The following is an 18437-nucleotide window of genomic DNA, read 5'->3' on the forward strand; positions in this document are numbered from 1 at the left end:
AGAATCTCCACTTTGGGATCTCACAACCCTAATTCGGGGCTGGCGGTGTTCATATCCCCTTAAGGGGAATGTCTACCCTGGAGATAAAGCGCAGAGGGCAGGGTGGGCCCTTTCTCCAGAGACCTAAGCAGCGTCTGATTCTCTTGCTTTCCCGACGTCTCTAATTAGAGGCTGCGGGATCCCGATCCACCAGGTCTGGTTGCGCTTTGGCGCCACCTGGTGGTGGTGTGGCAGACCGGGCTTAAACCCGGCTTGGGATGAGGGTGCTGTTGAGTGATCCTCTCTACCTGCCTGGGACACCCGGGAGAGCTACGGTCTTCCCAGAATCCGCCCAGTTAGATGGCTCCTGCTCCGTTGGGTGATGTGGGCACACCGGGCAGCAAGAATACTGAGGACGTCCAGTTCCCCCCCCCAAAAAAAGTGGGCTGCGTATTCATCACTTGGCCTTCCCCCTACACTACCAACAAAAGATAACTTTAATCCCCACCTCAGCCCTTAGAGAACAGAAAACCGTCACCACATGGCGCTGCGACGGAATTCACACGGTGGTGCGGAAGGGTCACTGTTGGGTTTTGCTCATCATCCCTCCACACGTGCTATGGGCACTGGAAAGACGGTAACAGCCCATCCTTGTAAATGTCTGATTCCCCGTTTCCAGACAAGTAGGGATCGCAGGAACCAAGGCAGCGGAGAGAGGAGAGAGACCCAACCCCAACCAGACCGCCCAGCCAGCCTTGAACACGGAAGGGAAGGAGGTGGGAGGGAGAAACAGATACCCGAGGACGGGGTAAGGGCCCAAGCTTTCAAAGCCGCAAACAGGAGACAGGGCTGGAGGGGCTCCCTGAGTCACAGTGGCCAGCTTTCTCATAGGGAATTGTCCACGAGGATATAGGCACATTTAATTTTTTGCTTACATTTTATTTGGTCTGACATAAAATTTGCTAGCTTTCTTTATACCTACATTAAAAAACAATAAACTTTATTGTGAAAAAATGTGGAAATTTGGGGAAAATATATTTTGTGTATTTCTCTTCCTATCTCTCTATCTATATTTTGCAATATTACTATTATATGAATATATATTTTTAATGAATTTCCTAGAGCTGCAGTGACAAGTGACTGCAAGCTGGGTAGCTTAAAACAACAGAAATTTGTCGTCTCCAAGTTGTGGTAGGCAAAAGTCTAAAATCAAGGTGTCAGCAGTATGGACAAAAAAATGTTGCTTGTCATTTCAGTAAACAAAGAACATTGCCTGCCATCAAGCCATCAGCCATCAGGCCATCAGCCACTGCAGTGCACCCGAGGGGAATTCAGGATGGAGACAAACTGGATACTGGTCCTTGATAGTTAAGATGCATATCAGAGGGATAATTTCAAGGAGCCTAGACTCTTGCATCTTCCCATACATAGCACTAAAGTCATTAACTTGAGATGTCTGTATTTTGTGATTAGCAGTAATCTTTTGACATACGGCTGCATTTTTTTTTTTTTCAGCAAAGACTCATACATCCTGGTTCCTCCCTTACTTCCTGGGAACAGTTCCTCAGAGCTATCTGTGGACAAATGATGTCACTTTCCACATCAGTAAATAAAGGATGTTGTGGCCTTCAAGTCATCAGCCACTGAAGCTGCCCCTCCTATGGAGCATCCGAGGGCATTCAGGATGGAAAACACAGGATACTGGCCCTAGACAGCCAGGTGCACATCAAAGGAATGATTTCAATGAGCCCAGACTCTTGCATCTTCCCATATACAGAAAAGTACTAAATTCATTAACTTGAGATGTCTGCTTTTTCTTTAACAGTAATCTTCTGATGTTCCAACTATCTGGTTGTGCTTTTTTTTTCTTTTTCTTTTCTTTTTTTTCCCAGAAACCCCTATATATCCTGGCCCCTCCCTTATCTCTTTGGAACACTCTCTCAGAGCTATCTGAGAGGATGTCTCTCAGGCTTAAGTCCTCAGCAAGTCTACCAAATAAAACACAATTCTCAACTTTTAAGTTGTGCGGTTTTTTTTTTTTTTTTCAGTCAATATGTCTGAGAGGTTGCCTTCCTGGGCCATAGTCTCAATTAGGTCCTGAATGAAACATGACTTGCGAATTTTATGTTGTACAACTTTTTTTTTTTTTTTTTCTGGTTGATAGTTCTGTTGACCACTGAGGAGCCCAGAGCAGACTTCTCTCCTTCGCTGGAACTCTGCGAGGAACCAGAGCTTTGATACCAGCAGAGGCCTCTTGGGGCCATCTACGTCTGTCGCCGGTGGATGCAACTAGTGTTCCAGATTCTTGTCCCGTCCCAGAAAGAATTCAGAGACAAGATGTAGTAGTTAAAGAAGTAAAGTGAGGATTTATTAAAGGATGGATAGTATACTCTCACGGGGAGAGCGGGCAGGCTCAGGGGAGCAGCTGCCCTAAGTTTCTTTGGCAAGTTAGCTACGTAGGGTGTAAAAATGAATGGGCCGAATATTCATTCGGGAGGGAAGGGTTTGGGGTCGTATTCCCTGATTATCATCCCAACTCCACCTTCCCAAAGGGAGGAGGGATTTTTTGTCCTTATTTAGTCTGGATCTGAAGTGTCATGGTCTTGGATCTTCTGTTATTGACTGATGATCGTAAGGTTTTTTTTGGTGGTATTAAACATCTCACTGGAGGAGCAGGTTTTCCTTGAAACTTAGTTTCAAGAAGAAGTACCTGGGTTATCCTAGTTGAAAGACACTGGGAAGCTTTTATCATGTATGTGCAGAACTTACACTTATGAGTATTTGCTTAATTGGGAATTAAAGGAAATATCTCCCTAAAGAGAGCCAAATTGGGAGTCTTTTGACACTCCAAAATTAATTTTTTGTGTGTGCACAGCTAGAAAAAGCCAACTTCATAAAACATCTTTTCAGAATTCTGATGTTAAAGGAACAACAGCAACAAAAAACTCTTGTAGAGGGAACTTGCACTTCTTTTCCTGTATCTTTGAGATGTAACTGTTCTACCTGGTCTTGGGCCTTTTTTTTTTCACCCCTGTGTTTTGAGAGCTTGGTCTTTGTCAGTTGGGAAGTGTCAACTGAAAAGAAATGCACAACCTAAAAGTTGAGCGTTATGTTTTATTTGGCAGACATTCCTGTGGACTGAAACCTGGGGTGAGGTCTCTCAGATCGCTCCGAGACCCCTGCTCTGAAGAGCCAGGGGAGGAGTTAGGATATACAGTCATTTTCACGACAAAGACAAGGTAGTTGGGACATCAAAAGATTCCTGTTAATTAAAGAAAACCAAAAATCTCAAGGTAGTAAATTCAGCATTTTTCTATATATGGGAAGGTGCAGAAGTCTGGGCTCATTGAAACCATTCCTTTGATATGCACCTGGCTAGGGCCAGTCTCCTGCTCTTCCACATCCTGAGTTCCCTCAGGGGGCGCCACTGGGGGTCGTGGCGGAAGGTGGGCTGCCTGCTTGTCTCCCTCCTGAGTTCCCTCCAGCTCACTATCAAGGGTGGTGATAGTGGCTGCTGACTTGGTGGCCACAGCATCCTTTGTTTACTGGTGTGGCAGGCAGTATTTTTCATTCACAGAGGTGCACATTCAGTGTACATTTGGTAGCCAGTCAAATAGACTGGGATTCTGAGCAATCTTTCAGTCTGGCTGTGCCAACTTTCAGGGGCCATTGTCATCCTAACCCTTGTTGTATCTGCCTGTACAATGAAAGTCCTTTACTTTCTTAGACTCTCTGGTGGAGTAAACTTTCTAGATCTTGTGAAGGCATCCTTTGCACCCTCCTGTGAGGATGCCTATTGCATCTTATTGGTTTGAGTCACTATTCATGGCCAGACAGTAGATCCTTTAAATTGAAGAAACTTCTATATTGGTAAATTTTACACAGCACTCAGTATAAACAGCTGTTTTATTAGGAAGGGGAGTGCATGCTCTGAATACAGGGTTTTACTTTGAGGAATGAAATAGTCTAAAACTAGACAGTGGTGATGGCTGCACAGCATTGTGAATGCACCTAATTCTCCTGAACTGCACAATTTAAAATTGATAAAGGTTAAATTTTATTATAAACTTCAAACACAAAATACAGGATGCTGTAAATAATGTGAAAGAAAAAAAATACTGTAATTTAAACCCAAAGAAAAACAACGGCAGGGAAGGGAAGTAAAGTTCGGGTAGGGAAGCGGGTTGACGGCGAGGATCTGGAGCTGACAGTGATGGCTGACGGTGAGGATCTGGAGCTGACAGTGATGGCTGACGGTGAGGATCTGGAGCTGACAGTGATGGTGGCTGCTGAGGAGGCTCTGCCCGTGGGGGTGGCAAATCCTGAAATGGCTGTGGGCCTCCTACAGGTGCAGGAGCAGAAGCAGGAGCAGGAGCAGGTTCCCCCTGATTGGGTGGTGAAATTCGACCTGGCTCTGGGTCTTCTGCAAAAGCAAGTGCACGTTCTCCCTGCAGGGGTGGTGGATTCTTAACTGGCTCTGCGTCTCCTGCAGGATATTCCTTGGGATCTGGGTCTTCCTTTATTTTTTTCCCCAGGCATCTGCACCTACATGTAACTTCTCTGAATATATAGATGTTGGAGGTAGAGACAGCTGTAAAGCCTTGTGGAAGTGCTCTGGGGACTCCTCCTTGTGTGGCCCGGCACTCATTGGCCCCCCCCCCCAACACGCACACACCCCGACCTTCTTATCTTCGGGCTCTGGCTTGGTGGGCTGCAGGTCCTCCAGCTGACTCAAGGGAAGGTTGACACAGTGCTCCACTTTGAAGCCGGGTGTGCTGAGCTGCCCATCAGCCCGGGACAGGACCCTGGGGAGGGGCCTGGGTAGTGCCCGGGCAGGAGGCCTTCCCCGTTCATCTCTGGGCCCTGGATCTGGAGACCCCTCCTTTTCTGTTGGGCTCTCTGGCCAGGGAAGTGAGGTCACTTCCTGGGGTCCCCTTACCCAGCTTCCTCCTTACACAAAGCTCCCCCCAGGACCCCTCTGGGCTGCTGACTGCTCACCCCCACCTCATGCCACGTCCATGCACAGTGACACCAACTCAGCATACCCCTCAGCCCTCTGGAGGCCTGGGTGAACGACGGAACTGCTCCAGTGGGCTGGAGACAGTTCACAAAAGTGGCCCGATGGTAGCACCATACAATCAAAGTGACCTACACACCAAATTGGCCATAAACATGGCCCAGACACCAGGGATGTGCATATTCCTCTGATGAAATCTTTGCTCAGGAGACCCCAGCATCTATCATCCATATTCTCCATGGTCTTCTGACCTTTGTTCTTCCTTTTTTCAGCTGATACTTGGCTAGCTCATTCCTGGAGAAATTAGATCCCATCTGGCAAGAGCAGAATCATCCTCCCAACACATGAGAAAAGAATAGGCACGGTCCACATCCATCGTATCCTTCTCTGCCTGCCTGGCCCCATGATGTCAGAAAAATGTGTCCCTCCCCTTGTCAGGAGCCAAACCACAGGTAGAGGACTTAGATGTAAAGGAAACCAGAATATTGTTTTGAACGATAGATGCTTTTTTAAAAAAAGCAAAAACAAACAAAACAAACCCCCTAAAACAGCAGGTGCCAAAAGGCCATGCAGACCTTTCTCCTTTTTCTTCCTGGAAGCAGGAGGTAACATAGCCATCCCCCAGCCCCACTGCCGAAGGAAGACGTGCTCCCCCTGCCGGCAGGAGAGTGATGGTTATCACAGGGGGCACAAAGTTGAGAATGGGAGAATTCTGTACACCCAGACCTTGTTAAATACAATTCTTGTCCTCCTTAGCCTCCCCACTCAGCATAGTTCTTTCTCCACAGTCGCCTCTCTTTGTTCAACCCAATGGAAAAGCATTCAGGCTTTGCCACTTCTCTGGGCCTTTCTTCATTTCCTAAGGAGGGCTCCCTGTGTCATGTGCAAATTAGGGGATATAAATGTGTATGCTTCGCCCTGTGAATCTGTCTCCTGTCCATTTAATTCTCAGGACCAGCTGTCAACTCTAAGAGGGTAGAGGTACAGTTTTGCCTCGGCGACACCTTTCTTGCTGGCATCTTTGAATTCTGCCTCCTTCCTTGGCTTGATTCTTCAGTAATGCCCACATGCTCTCAGCTACCATCTTCAAAAACTCTGTGAACATGGGCTGTGTCTTTCAAGGTGAAACACATTCTTACCATATGAACCAGCCCTCAAACTCTTTGATATCAATGGACCCAAATGTTCACATCTACACAGAAACCTGCACCAGGACATTTATGGCAGCTTTAGTCATACCTGCCAGAACTTGGAAGCAACCAAGATGTTCTTCAGGAGGTGAATGGACACATAGACTGGGCTACATCCATGCAACAGAATGTTCCTCGGCACTGAAAAGAAATGAGAGAGATATGGAGCCACAGGAGACAGGTGGGGCACCTTAAATGCATATTACTCCCTGAAAGAAGCCAATCTGGAAAGGTGGTATACCTTAGGGTACCAACTACATATGACGGCAACTCTGCATTGAGCAATTGTGATAGCGCAACTCTAGACATGGGAAGAAGCAACGAGGGAAACATTTCCTGAATCATCATAGACTAGTAAGACAGGTGATCCAGAAAATTTTCGGTTATCAACAGGGTCTAATCCAAACATTAACACATTGAGTGGCCTATCAACAGAATCCTCGCCTGATCTAGGAATAAGTCTGCCTAGCGCCATGGGACAAATTGCTCATGAAATGCTTCCCAAACCTTGCTTGAATTTATGACCAAGAGAAAATATTGTGGACAAAATATCTTGCCTACCGTTTCAATAAATAAAGAATGTTACCTGCCATCAAGCTATCAGCGCTGCTGCTGCCCTGACGGTGCACCCTGAGGGGAATTCAGGATGGAAAAAAACAGGATACTGAACCCTAGACAGTTAAGACGCACATCAAAGGAATAATTTCAGTAAGCCTAGATTCTTTGCATCTTCCCATACATAGAAAAGCTCTAAAATTGTTAACTTGAGATGTCTGTTTTTCTGTGATTAGCAGTAATCTTTTGACATACAACTACATTCTTTTTTTCAGCAAAGACCCATGTATTCTGGTTCCTCCCTTTCCTCTTGGGTGCAGTTCCTCAGAGATACCTTGGAGGCTGCCTTTCCGGGCTATAGTTCCCAGTAAAGTCTGCAAATAAAACATAACTTGAAACTTTTAGGTTGTGCAGTTTGGGGTTTTTGTTTTTCTTTTTTCTTTCCTTCTCTTTCTCTTTCTCCTCCCCTCCCCTTCCCTCCCTCCCTCCCCTCCTCTTTCTTTCTTTCTTTCTTTCCTTCCTTCCTTCCTTCCTTTCTTTTTCAGTCTATAGCAGGGCTGCACTCCCTTCAAGAGTGAAGAGAATAGTTTCTTCCTCCTTCCAGCTTCTGGTGGCTCCAGGCATTCCTTGGCTTGTGGCGCATTACTCTAATCTCCGTCTTCACATGACCATGGCCTTCCCTGTGTCTATCACTTCTCTTCTCTTTTAAGGACACTCCGCATTGGATTTAGGTCATAAGGATAATCCAGGAAGATTTCATCTCAAGATTCTTAATTTAATAATATTTACATCTACAAAAACCCTTTTTTTCAAATAAGATTCACGTGTTAGGTTGTGGACACACACACAATTCACATTTTTTTTTTCAGGTATTGGTTATATGCAAAAGTTAAAGGTTTAAGATTAATTTGTAGACTCTAAACAGATTTTATTCTGTTTTTCCATAGTGAGTTTTTTTTTAATTCTTTAAATACTAATCCGAAACAGTTATAATGGCTGCATTGCAGACCATCTTAAATATATTATATTTCATTTAACCATTCACTTAATACTGAGTACTCGTAACTTTGTGGTGCTGTAAATAAATGCAGTAGTGAACACCCTAGCATAAATCTAGCTTCTAAGGGTGTGTAATGGACAATTTGTTGCTTTTGCCACCCCGTACTTACTGCTCCTTCCTCTGATAACACTACCCCAGTTCTTCTTGGGGAACTAACCTTTCCCTGTTGGGGACTGTTTGGTAACCCCATCAATGAGCATGCACTGAACTTTTCTAGATTAAAAAAATAGACATGAAACTTGACTAGGCTAATTTTATGCTCTCTCCATAGTAACTAAATCTTAAGCAAAACGGTGAGATTGAGAAGAGCGGTCGCTGATTCATCACTTACTGAATCACTGCTTTGTATATCTGGGTTCAGGCAGCCCCAGAGCTACCTGGGTTTCTGCCCTTTGCAGACCTGAGTTTATAGCTTTCTCTCAGTGCTGTGAGCTAAACCAAAAATGCATTTTTTTCTGTTTTATTTTGTCTTGAGTTCTTATGTTTTTGTTTTTGTTTTTTGTTTTTGCAAAGATCCGTAACTCACACAGGGTGAATACTTCATTCATTTCTTTTCTGTCTTTTTTCCTTTCTAATAAAAAAAATTTAGTAATATACATTTTCCTCTGAGAAGTGGTATACTGGTATATTTTTATATGTATATTTTGCTGGTATACAAAGTAGTATTCTCATTGTTATTTGCTTCTGAATAGATTTTTTATTTCTTCTTTGAACTGAGTTATCTGAAACGATGGTTTTATTTTTTTTTCAATTTTTAAAAAAAAATTTCACTTTTTTGGCAGGGGGAGGTAATTAGGTTTACTTATCTATTTGTTTATTTTAGAGGAGGTGCTGGGGATTGAACCCAGTACCTTGTGCATGCTAAGCCTGTGCTCCACCACTTGAACTATACTTTCCCCACCAAAAAGATGGTTTTAGAAATTCAAGTTAATTTTTTGAAAATCATTTTATTGCTATTTTTTCATTTTGTTATATTAAGAGACTTTGGGGGGGATTTATAGAGATCTTTATGTACATGATGAATTTTTATGAATGTTCTTTGGCAAAGCTTGGTATTGTCTACTTGTGGATACAAAATATTCTCTCTGCACACATGTGTGCACACACACACACACACACACAGAGAAGCACACAGTATATATCTTTTAAGTCAAACCTGTAACTGAGTTGTTCAAATCTCCTTTATTATTACCCTGATACCAAAGCCAGGCAAAGACATTACAAGAAACCTACAGACCAATATCCCTTTATGAATATAAAAGGATTATAATCATTACCAAGTGGGTTTTATCCCAGGAATGAAAGGTTGGTTCAACATTTAAAATTAAACAATTTAATAGAATGAAGGGGGAAGAAACAACATGATCATTTCAATAGATGCAGAAAAATTACGTGCCAAAATCCAACATTCTTTCAAGATAAAAACACTCAAAACAAAATAGGAATAGAAGGGAATTTATTCAACATGATAATGGCCACATACAAAAAAACCCAATGTAAAAGACTGAAAGCTTTTCCTTAACATCAGAAAAAACCCAAAGATGTCTGTTTTTACCACTTCTCTTCAACGTTGTACTGGAAGTTCTAGCTAGAGCATTTAGGCAAGAAAATGTTACCAAGTCCAAGCTCATACAGCTCATTGGACAGTAGGCCACTAAATTGACAGACAAGGAATTGGGGCAAGAAATAGCAGCTTTATTCAGAAAGCCAGCAGACTGAAAAGATGGTGGACTAGTGTCCCAAAGAACCACCTTAACTGAGTTAGAATTCAGGCTTCTTTCATATTAAAAGAGGAGGGAGTGTGACTAGGTAGGCCTGGTCACAACGTTCCTATAAACCTCCAACAAGACAATTGTTATTTTCTGTTTTGCGACTTTTTATCACTATATGCATAGAAAAGTGTTATACTTTTAAAGGTCAACCCTGGGAAAAAAGAGCCTCGAGAATGGGCTAACATGTATATTTCAGGCTATAGGCAACATTCTTTTAAGAAGGTGCAGAGCCAGCATGGCTAAGTATAGGCAACAGAGCACAAAATTTAGAGCTAAAGGAATAGTTCCAATAGAGCTAAAGGAATAAAATTGAGAGCCCAGAAATAAATCCTCACATCTGCAGCCAACCGATTTTTGACAAAGGTGCAAAGACCATTCAAGTCTCCTCAACAAAGGTGAGATCTAAATGAATAGATCCAATAGATCCAATCCAACAAAGTCAGATTTGTTCTTCTCTGCTAAAAAATAAAATAAAATAAAAGGCATACAAATTGGAATAGAAAAGTAAACTTATCTCTTTACACAGATGGTATGATCTTATCTGTAGAAAACTCAAGAATATACACACCACACAGAAACACAAGCGTTAGAGCTAATAAACAAATTCAGCAAAATTGCAAGATACAAGATTTACACATAAAAATAACTTGCATTTCTATATTCCAGCAATGAAAGTCCAAAAAGGAAATTAAGAAAACAATTTCATTTAAAATAGTATCAAAAAGAAAATAGTTAGGAATAAAGTTAACTATGGAGGCACAAGACTATATACTAAAAATTACAAAACATTGCTGAAATTAAAGAAGGCTTAAATAAGAGTTTATTTTTGTCTTTTTTTCTTTCAGGAAGAGGGAAGTCCATCCTAAAACTCATATGGAATTTCGAAGGACCCTGAATAGCCAAAACAATCTTGAAGATGAACAAAGTTTAAGGACTCCGAGTTCCCAATTTCAAAAACTTACTACAAAGCTATAGTTATCAAAACAGTGTGGTACTAGCATAAAGACAGACAACATAGACCAATGGAATAAAATTGAGAGCCCAGAAAGAAATCCTCCCATTTACAGTCAATTGATTTTTGACAAGGGTGCAAAGACCATTCAATGGGGGACAAGTCAGTCTCCACAACAAAGTATTTTGGAAAACAATGTCACTCTCCTGCCAGCAGAGGGAGGACGTCTTCCATCAAGGGTGGGGCCGGGGGATGGATATGTTACCTCCTGCTTCCAAGAAGAAAAAGGAAAAAAGTCCGCACTCCCTTCTTGCACCTGCTGTTTTAGGGGGTTTGTTTGATTTGTTTTTGCTTTTTTTTTTTTTTTAAAGCATCTGTAGTTCAAAACAATATTCTGATTTCCTTTACAACTAAGTCCTTCACCTGTGGTATGGCTTCTGTTTCTTTTGGTTTATCTTATTTTAGTGGCACACACCCTCAGGGAACTTCTTTATCAAGAGTATGTTAAGTGAAATATTTTGAGACCTGTACATCTGGAAAGGCATTTTACTCTTACCCTCATGCATAATTAATGGTTTGTGTGGGTACAGAACTCAAGGTTAGGAATCATTTTCCTCCAGAATTTCTGGCGTGGCTGTCCAGAAGTCCTAAGACTTTCTGATCGCAGTCCTTTGTTTCTACAGGATGTTTCTTTTTATTTTTACCTCTCTCTCTAGAAGCTTGTAGGATCTTTCCTTTACCTCCATTATTCCTAATTTATTGATAAACTTCCTGTGGCCTATTTTCATCCCTTGGGCTGAGTCCTCCACAGAAATTCATGCCTTTTAATTCTGGACATTTTTCTTGAATTATTTCATTGATGATTTCCTTCCTCCTATTTTTTTTTTTTTTCTTCTCTTCCTCTCTTTATAAAATTCCTATCATTCAGATTTTGGATCTCCTGTCTTGGCCCACTAACATTCTTGTTTTCTTTTTGGCGTATCTGTTTTGCTCTACTGTCTGGAAAATGCTCTCAAGTTTATCTTCCTACCAATATATTAATTTTTTGCAACAATTCTGCTATCGTATTTTAAATTTCGAACAACTTTTTCTGTGCTCAAAATAATGATTTTGTTCTTGTTTCAATCATAGGATAATTTTTTATTTGGGGTAAGGGAACTAAAAATGTATTTGAAAGCCCTGAGTAAGTGAATGGGGCTTGCTGACTCTGAACTTCATTATAAGGTGATCTGGCGAGGCCATTTGTTGGTGAACTCCTGACATTAGGTCTTTGTTCTTGGGATGGTCAGATTGGAAGGAAGATTCTTCCAATCTGCAGTGTGGAAAATCAAGGCTTGGCTGCCATCATTCTCAGAGCTCAGTGGGGAAAGAAGGCTGGTGGTCATTTGTTCACTTAGCCCTGCCTCTTTCTGCCTTCCTCCCCATTTATTGGGGTGTTCGTGCCCTCAACTGTACTTGGTATTCTCTAGCCTAGAGATCTTACGTTTCTCTCTTTCCAGAAAGTAAAACTTTATTCTTTGTCTTAGTCAGTTCAGGCTCCTATAAAAAATTACCATAGGCTGGGTGGCTTAAACAACAAGCATTCATTTCTCACAGTTCAGGAGGCTGGGAAATCCAGGATCAAGGAGCCAGCAGATCCAGTGTCTGGTGAGGGCCCCCCTTTTGGTTTGCATGCAGCCATCCTCTCATTGAATCTCACATGGCAGAGAGCAAGTTTCTTCCTATAAGGGCACTAATCCTGTTCATAAGGGCTCCACCCTCATGACCTAATTACCTCCCAAAGGTCCCACTTCTTAATGCCCTCATATTGGCAGCTGGGATTTCAGCATATGAATTTTAGGGGGAAATATTCAGTCCGTAACAATTTTTATCTGGGGCATGGGAGAATTAGTCAGCCATAGGTGTGGAGTGAGGGAGGAGATTCAGGATTCCACCGGCTTTTAAATAATCTTTACCCATTTGTTATCATAGACTGCCTCACTACCTACAATCTAGAGATAGTTAGTGTTGCCAATTCCTGATCCTTTTTAGAATTCTGCCAGTACATTAGGTTGGATTTCAGCTCTCCCCATTGCTACCAACAATTTGGCTTCCTTGGGTCTCTTAAATCATCCACGTTATTTCTAGCCTCCAAGTTATTAGCTCCTCTCCCATCTCTCAATTCAAGTATGTTTGTATCTTTAAAAAAAAACAGTAACGAAACTTTATTATAGTTTTAGCAATGTTTCAAATGTGTGTTTAATCTTTGTTCAGAGGTTTGGAATGCTTCTTTGTATGTGTTGTAGCTATAGGTTCTGCATTTGCTATTAAGGTTTCTGGAGTGCTTGGACCAGATGCCTTTGCAAGTAATCAGTATCTTCTCTCCATGGCCAACAAAAACAACCTAGAGACCACCTCCTAGACACATACAGACTGCATCACGTTCTTATATAACTCAGAATCTTCCCACCCATGGAGCAGGTGAAAAGGCTCCATTCTGCAAAGTGCTGAATTTGACTGTTACACAGAGCTCCATCCTTATACCTTACAGCCATCTGGATCCCTATATTCAACAAAGTAAACCTATGGAGACAATGACTTACAGATTGGTGCTACAGTGATTTAAAAGGCTGGTTCGAGAAATACTTATGGCATTCATATGAAAAGGATAAAGAGACTAATATGATGGTACGTGAAAACATATAAGACTCGGGAATAGATCCAAGAGATCAAATTAACTAATAGTGGGAATTCTACTTGAAGAGATTATAACGAGTTACAGAAGAAGTCTTCCTAACAAAAGAGCCTACTAAACTACCACGAAAGCATGGTAGATGCCCAATAAATCTTCATATAATGGACTAATAAATGGTAAAAATGAGACCTACAGCTAGACATACCATGTAGGCTCAAAGTGTTAAGCATAAATAAATAATCTTATTTGACCCAGTCAGAAACAAAATGGGTTACTCACAAAATGAAAAACATAACATCAGACTTCTTTTTGGGGTAACACTAAATATTAGAAAGGTGACAGAGCATCATTTCAGATTAGCAAGTTAAAAATATTATGAGTCAATAATTCTATGCCCTATTAAAGTCTTGTTCATAAGACAGGGTAACAGAAAGATACTTTTATATATTCAAGGGCTCAAAAAGTAAACAATTTATATATCTTCTCTTAAAAAAACCCAAATAAATTCAAAGACGTACTCCAGGTGACTGAGAAATGAGTCAAAATAAAGAATGCAAGCATATGGAAGATGTGATATGATAAAAATATATAACCTGAAGTCCAGAAAACACAAGTTAGTGTTTAAATACTTCGTTTCCATGCTAATAAAACAGTAAAGATATTCAAAATAATTCCTGAAGGAGAAGACATAATGTATAAAATCAAATATTAGGTTGAATCTAAAGGCTATATTTTTTAAAAAGCTGGTGTGTGGGAAGGTGTGGAAGAAGGAATTAAAATATCTTAAATCTCTCATAATATGGAGGTGCAATAATAACAATAATATCTACTATTTATTGCATTATAAAGCAATACACTAAGTGCTTTATATTTAGCTGCCTTATTCCGCCCATTATGAGTTAGGGATTGTCTGAGTTGTGCATCATTAAATCTCCAGAGCCTAAGTCCATTTCCTGGCTCATGTTTGGCACTCAGCTAATATTTGTGCAACATTGAATAAACAAGCCTATTAAGTAACCAAGGTTTAAAGATGCCCCGTGACCTGGCCAAGCTGGCACAGTGGGAGGTACAGGCAGGTTTCCAGTCAGGCCTGTTTGCCTCCAAAATGCACAGTCACACTGTTTTCCCCAAAGTATAATGGTTTGTTTTTTAATATGGATAGAAAAATAAAAGTTCACACATTTATAATTTTATTTCAAAAGTAACCACTGGTAGACCAAAAATAGGATCTATAACTTCCAAATCAATAGGGGGAAAAGTGGAACAAAGAAAACCTGAGTAAAGAAAAAATAAAATAAAAAGAAACCACAAAGAAGTACAGAAATAGGAAGCCTAATAGAAAAATGGGCAAAGAGCATGACCAAACAATCCACAGAAATAAAATAAAAACAAAATCTTAATAAAAACTGAAGAACTGAGTGAAAATTAGCATGGTGAAATGGAAATATATATATGCTATCTGCTGGAGAATAGAATTGCTCTAGCCTTTTTAAGAGATGTTTTGGGCAATATCTGTTAAAATGCAGAAAGTTCCAGTCCTTTTACCAGTTTCCAGGGCTTAATATATTCTTTTAATTGTAAAAGTGTTCAAACATACACAAAAGAGTGAGAATAACATAATGGACCTTAATACACCCATAATCCAGATTCAGTAATTATCAAGATTTTGCCACCCTGGCTTAATCTATCCCTGCTTCCTTTCCCTCCCTGTCCCCCTTTGTCTCCTTCTTCTTTGATGTTTAAGTGCTCTGAAGCATATCCTGGACTTTGTATCACTTTGACTAAAGAAGTCATCATTATTTTATATAACCATATGCCATTATTACACCTAAAAAATTAACAATAGATCATCTAATACATCATAATTGAGATCACCTAATACCAAGTCCATATTGAAATGTCCTCAATTATCTAAGAAAAATGTATTTTTACATTGGTTTGTTTGAATCAGAATCCAAACAAGAAAGATCCATACTTTTATTGAGTTGTCATGTCTTTTTAATATAAAGCTATCCCTCCCACCTTTTCTTCACGTCATTTACTCAAAGAAACTGATCAATGTTCTGCAGAAAGTCTCTCATTCTGGATTTTCCTGCTTTCTTAATTTATTCTTCAATTTTAATTATCTTTTTACTATTAAGTTGTAAGTACTGTTAATTTTAAAAAAATTTGTTATTTAGAAACAATTTCAGATCTTTAAAAAGTTGCAGAAATAGTATTAAGAACTGCATACCTTTAACTCAGATTTCCTAAATGTTAACCTTTTACCATGCTTGCTTTATTCATTCTATTTTTGTCCTGAAACGTTTGAGAGTAAGTTGCAGACGAGATGCCCTTTACCTCTAAATACTCTGGTATATTTACAAAAGAAGGACATTCTCTTACATAACAATAGTTTGATGGTCAAAATCAGGAAATAATACAATATTATTCAAATTTCATCAAGTTTTCTTCTAAAGTCCTTTATCAGGTTTAGGCTTTTAAATCTATTTTAACATATCCCTTACATTTCAGGCATTTGTACCCTTAAAAAAAAATCACTGCTATTGGCTACTGCAGTAGTTTCCAAGCTAGTTTGAACATTAGAATCACCTGGAGAACTTTAAAAATTCCTAGAGAAAATTCTTGAGAAGAAAGAACAAAGCTGAAGTCATCATTCTCCCTGATTTCAAACCATATTACAAAGCTATGGTAATTAAAACAGTATTGGCATTGGATAAAACCACATAGATCAATGAACAGAATAGTGAGCCCAGAAATAAACCCACTCACTTGGTTAATTAATTTATGACAAAGTAGCCAAAAAATACACAACAGGGAGAGGACAATTTCTTTTTTTCCTTTTTTTTTTTTTTTCTTCACGACAGTCTCTTCAATAAATGATGCTAGGAAAATTGGACAGCCATACACAAAAGAGTGAAACTGAACCATTCACTTACATTAGGGACAAAAAAATAACTCAAAATGGATTAAAGACTTGAATGTAAGACCCCAAACCAAGAAACTCCTAGAAGAAAACATAGGCAGTAAGCTCCTTGACATTGGTCTTGGTGATGGTTGTTTGAATCTGACACCAAGAGCAAAAGTAACAAAAGTAAAAATAAACAAGGAGACTATATCAAACTAAAAAGCATCTATACAGCAAAGGAAACTATCAACAAACCGAAAAGGCAACCTACTGAATGGGAGAAAATAACTTCAAATTATGTATCTGATAAGGGGCTAATATCAAAACAAACAATATCATACAACTCAAAAGCAAAAAACCAAACATTCCAGTTAAAAAAGGGACAGAAGATCTGAATAGACATTTTTCCTAAAGACATACAGATGGACACAGACTTATGAAAAGATGCTCTACATCACTAATCATCAGGGAAACGGAAACCAAAACCACAGTGAGACATCACCTCATACCTGTCAGAACTGTTATTATTAAAAAGATAAGAAACAACAAGTGTTGGTGAGGATGCGGAGAACAGGGAACACTTGTGCACTGTTGGTAGGAATGTAAACTGGTGCAACCACTATAGAAAACAATATAGAGGTTCCTCAAAATATTAAAAATAGAACTGAAAAGATACACACACACCCCATGTTCACTGCAGCATCATTTACAATAGTCAAGATATAAAAACAACCTAGGTATCCAAGGATGGATGAATGGAAACAAAAATTGTTGTGTATACATATACAATGGAATATGATTCAGCTATTTAAAAAAAGAATTAAATCTTGCCATTTTTGACAACATGGATGGACCTTGGGGGCATTATGCTAAGTGAAATTAGTCAGACAAAGATAAATACCATATGATCTCTTATGTGTGTCAACTGAAACAAAATCACACAATGTGAGAGTTGTGGGTTAAGTTTTATCTGGGGCAAAATGAGGACTACAGCCCGGGAGACAGCATCCCAGAAAGCTCTGAGAAACTCTTCCAAAGAGGCAGGGGGGAAACTCAGTATTATATGTGATTTCAGTGAGGGGAGGTATGTGCAGTCAAGCACACACTTAGGCAGAGGCTGCTGCTAGTCACAAGGAGCAGATGTCACCATTAATGGTTTTAGTGCTTTTCTAGATATGAGGAGACGCAAGAATTTGGACTTATAAAATCTTCTCCTGAAAATATCTAACTATCTGAAGGCCTGTTCAGCCAGTTTTCCCAGAGCACAGAGCGTCTCATTCCTGATCTCAGCCCTGGACTCATTCCAGGGTGTGCTGGAGATCAACAGCTACAGCGGCTCATGATTTAATCCAAGCAGAGGTAGATGGCAAGTGCCAATTTTTAGCTGGCATGTGAAATCTAAAAAAAAAAAAAAAGGTGAAACAAAAAAAACCCCAAGCTGATAGATACAGAGAAGAGATTGGTGGTTGTAAGAGGTGGGAGTGGGAGAAATGGGTGAACTGTTTGTGTTTCTGTGTGTTTGTGTTTGTGTGTGTGTGTGTGTGTGTGTGTGTTTTAGTTTAAATAAACTGAATACAAATTTCTTAAGTCCAGGCCTACGGGACAGAGGCATCAGTGTTTTGAAATTTCTCAGTGACTCCAAAGTGCAGACAAATTTGGGAACCATTATGGTATAAGGAATTCTAAGAGTTGTGTTGCCCCTGAAATATTATTCATAAATTACTGAAATATTACTTGAAATAAGACTGACAGTGAGGGGAAGTAGATAGCAAATAATTGTCGTCCTCAGAAAAGAATAATAATTTTCCAGGCTTTCTCCCATGAGGCAAACCACTTTCCTTGGGGACTATTTCCAAATGGTTCCTCCTAGAAGCTGCCAGGTTTAGAAGAGGCTCGGTTTGATTTGTACCCATCCCTTCATTGTGCCCTCCTTTCTCCAAAGCCTGGCACACAGTAGAAAGTCAATGAATGCCAAATGAATGAATGGATGGGACTATGATTTCACCAACCTGTTTTCTGAGGCCTGGAGAGCAGGGAAAAGCTATTAAAATGTATTTAAAGGAGAAGGTCTTTGGGCCAGTTCAGAAGAGTTTAGCTTTGGAGCAATCAGATTGAAGATCTTTATCTTCCATCCTTAATGGGCAAGTTAAAAAGCAGGACAATTTCAACGGTGTACAGGTACACAGAGTCCTTCCTACTGGTGTTGAATTACCAAAAGCCTCCTCACCCCTCCAGAGGCCCACCTCTTCACAATCCAGCAACGCCCTGGCTGTTAAACATTTTGAGCATCACCACTGGGTAAGAATTCAGCTATGCATCAACAGTGGGAA

General features: G+C 40.2%; 1 protein-coding gene across 1 annotated transcript in view; it reads right to left on the bottom strand.

Moving 5' to 3' along the window:
* The window catches only part of EXOC6B (exocyst complex component 6B), a 570349-nt gene that overhangs the window by 550288 nt on the left and 1624 nt on the right, over positions 1-18437 (bottom strand). Inside the window, exon 2 of the mRNA XM_074341308.1 lies at positions 6236-6327. The gene's annotated coding sequence lies outside the window, so the exon portion shown is untranslated. The remainder of the gene's footprint in view (positions 1-6235; positions 6328-18437) is intronic.

Source organism: Camelus bactrianus, chromosome 15 (assembly GCF_048773025.1).
Source record: "Camelus bactrianus isolate YW-2024 breed Bactrian camel chromosome 15, ASM4877302v1, whole genome shotgun sequence".
Lineage (NCBI taxonomy): Eukaryota > Metazoa > Chordata > Mammalia > Artiodactyla > Camelidae > Camelus > Camelus bactrianus.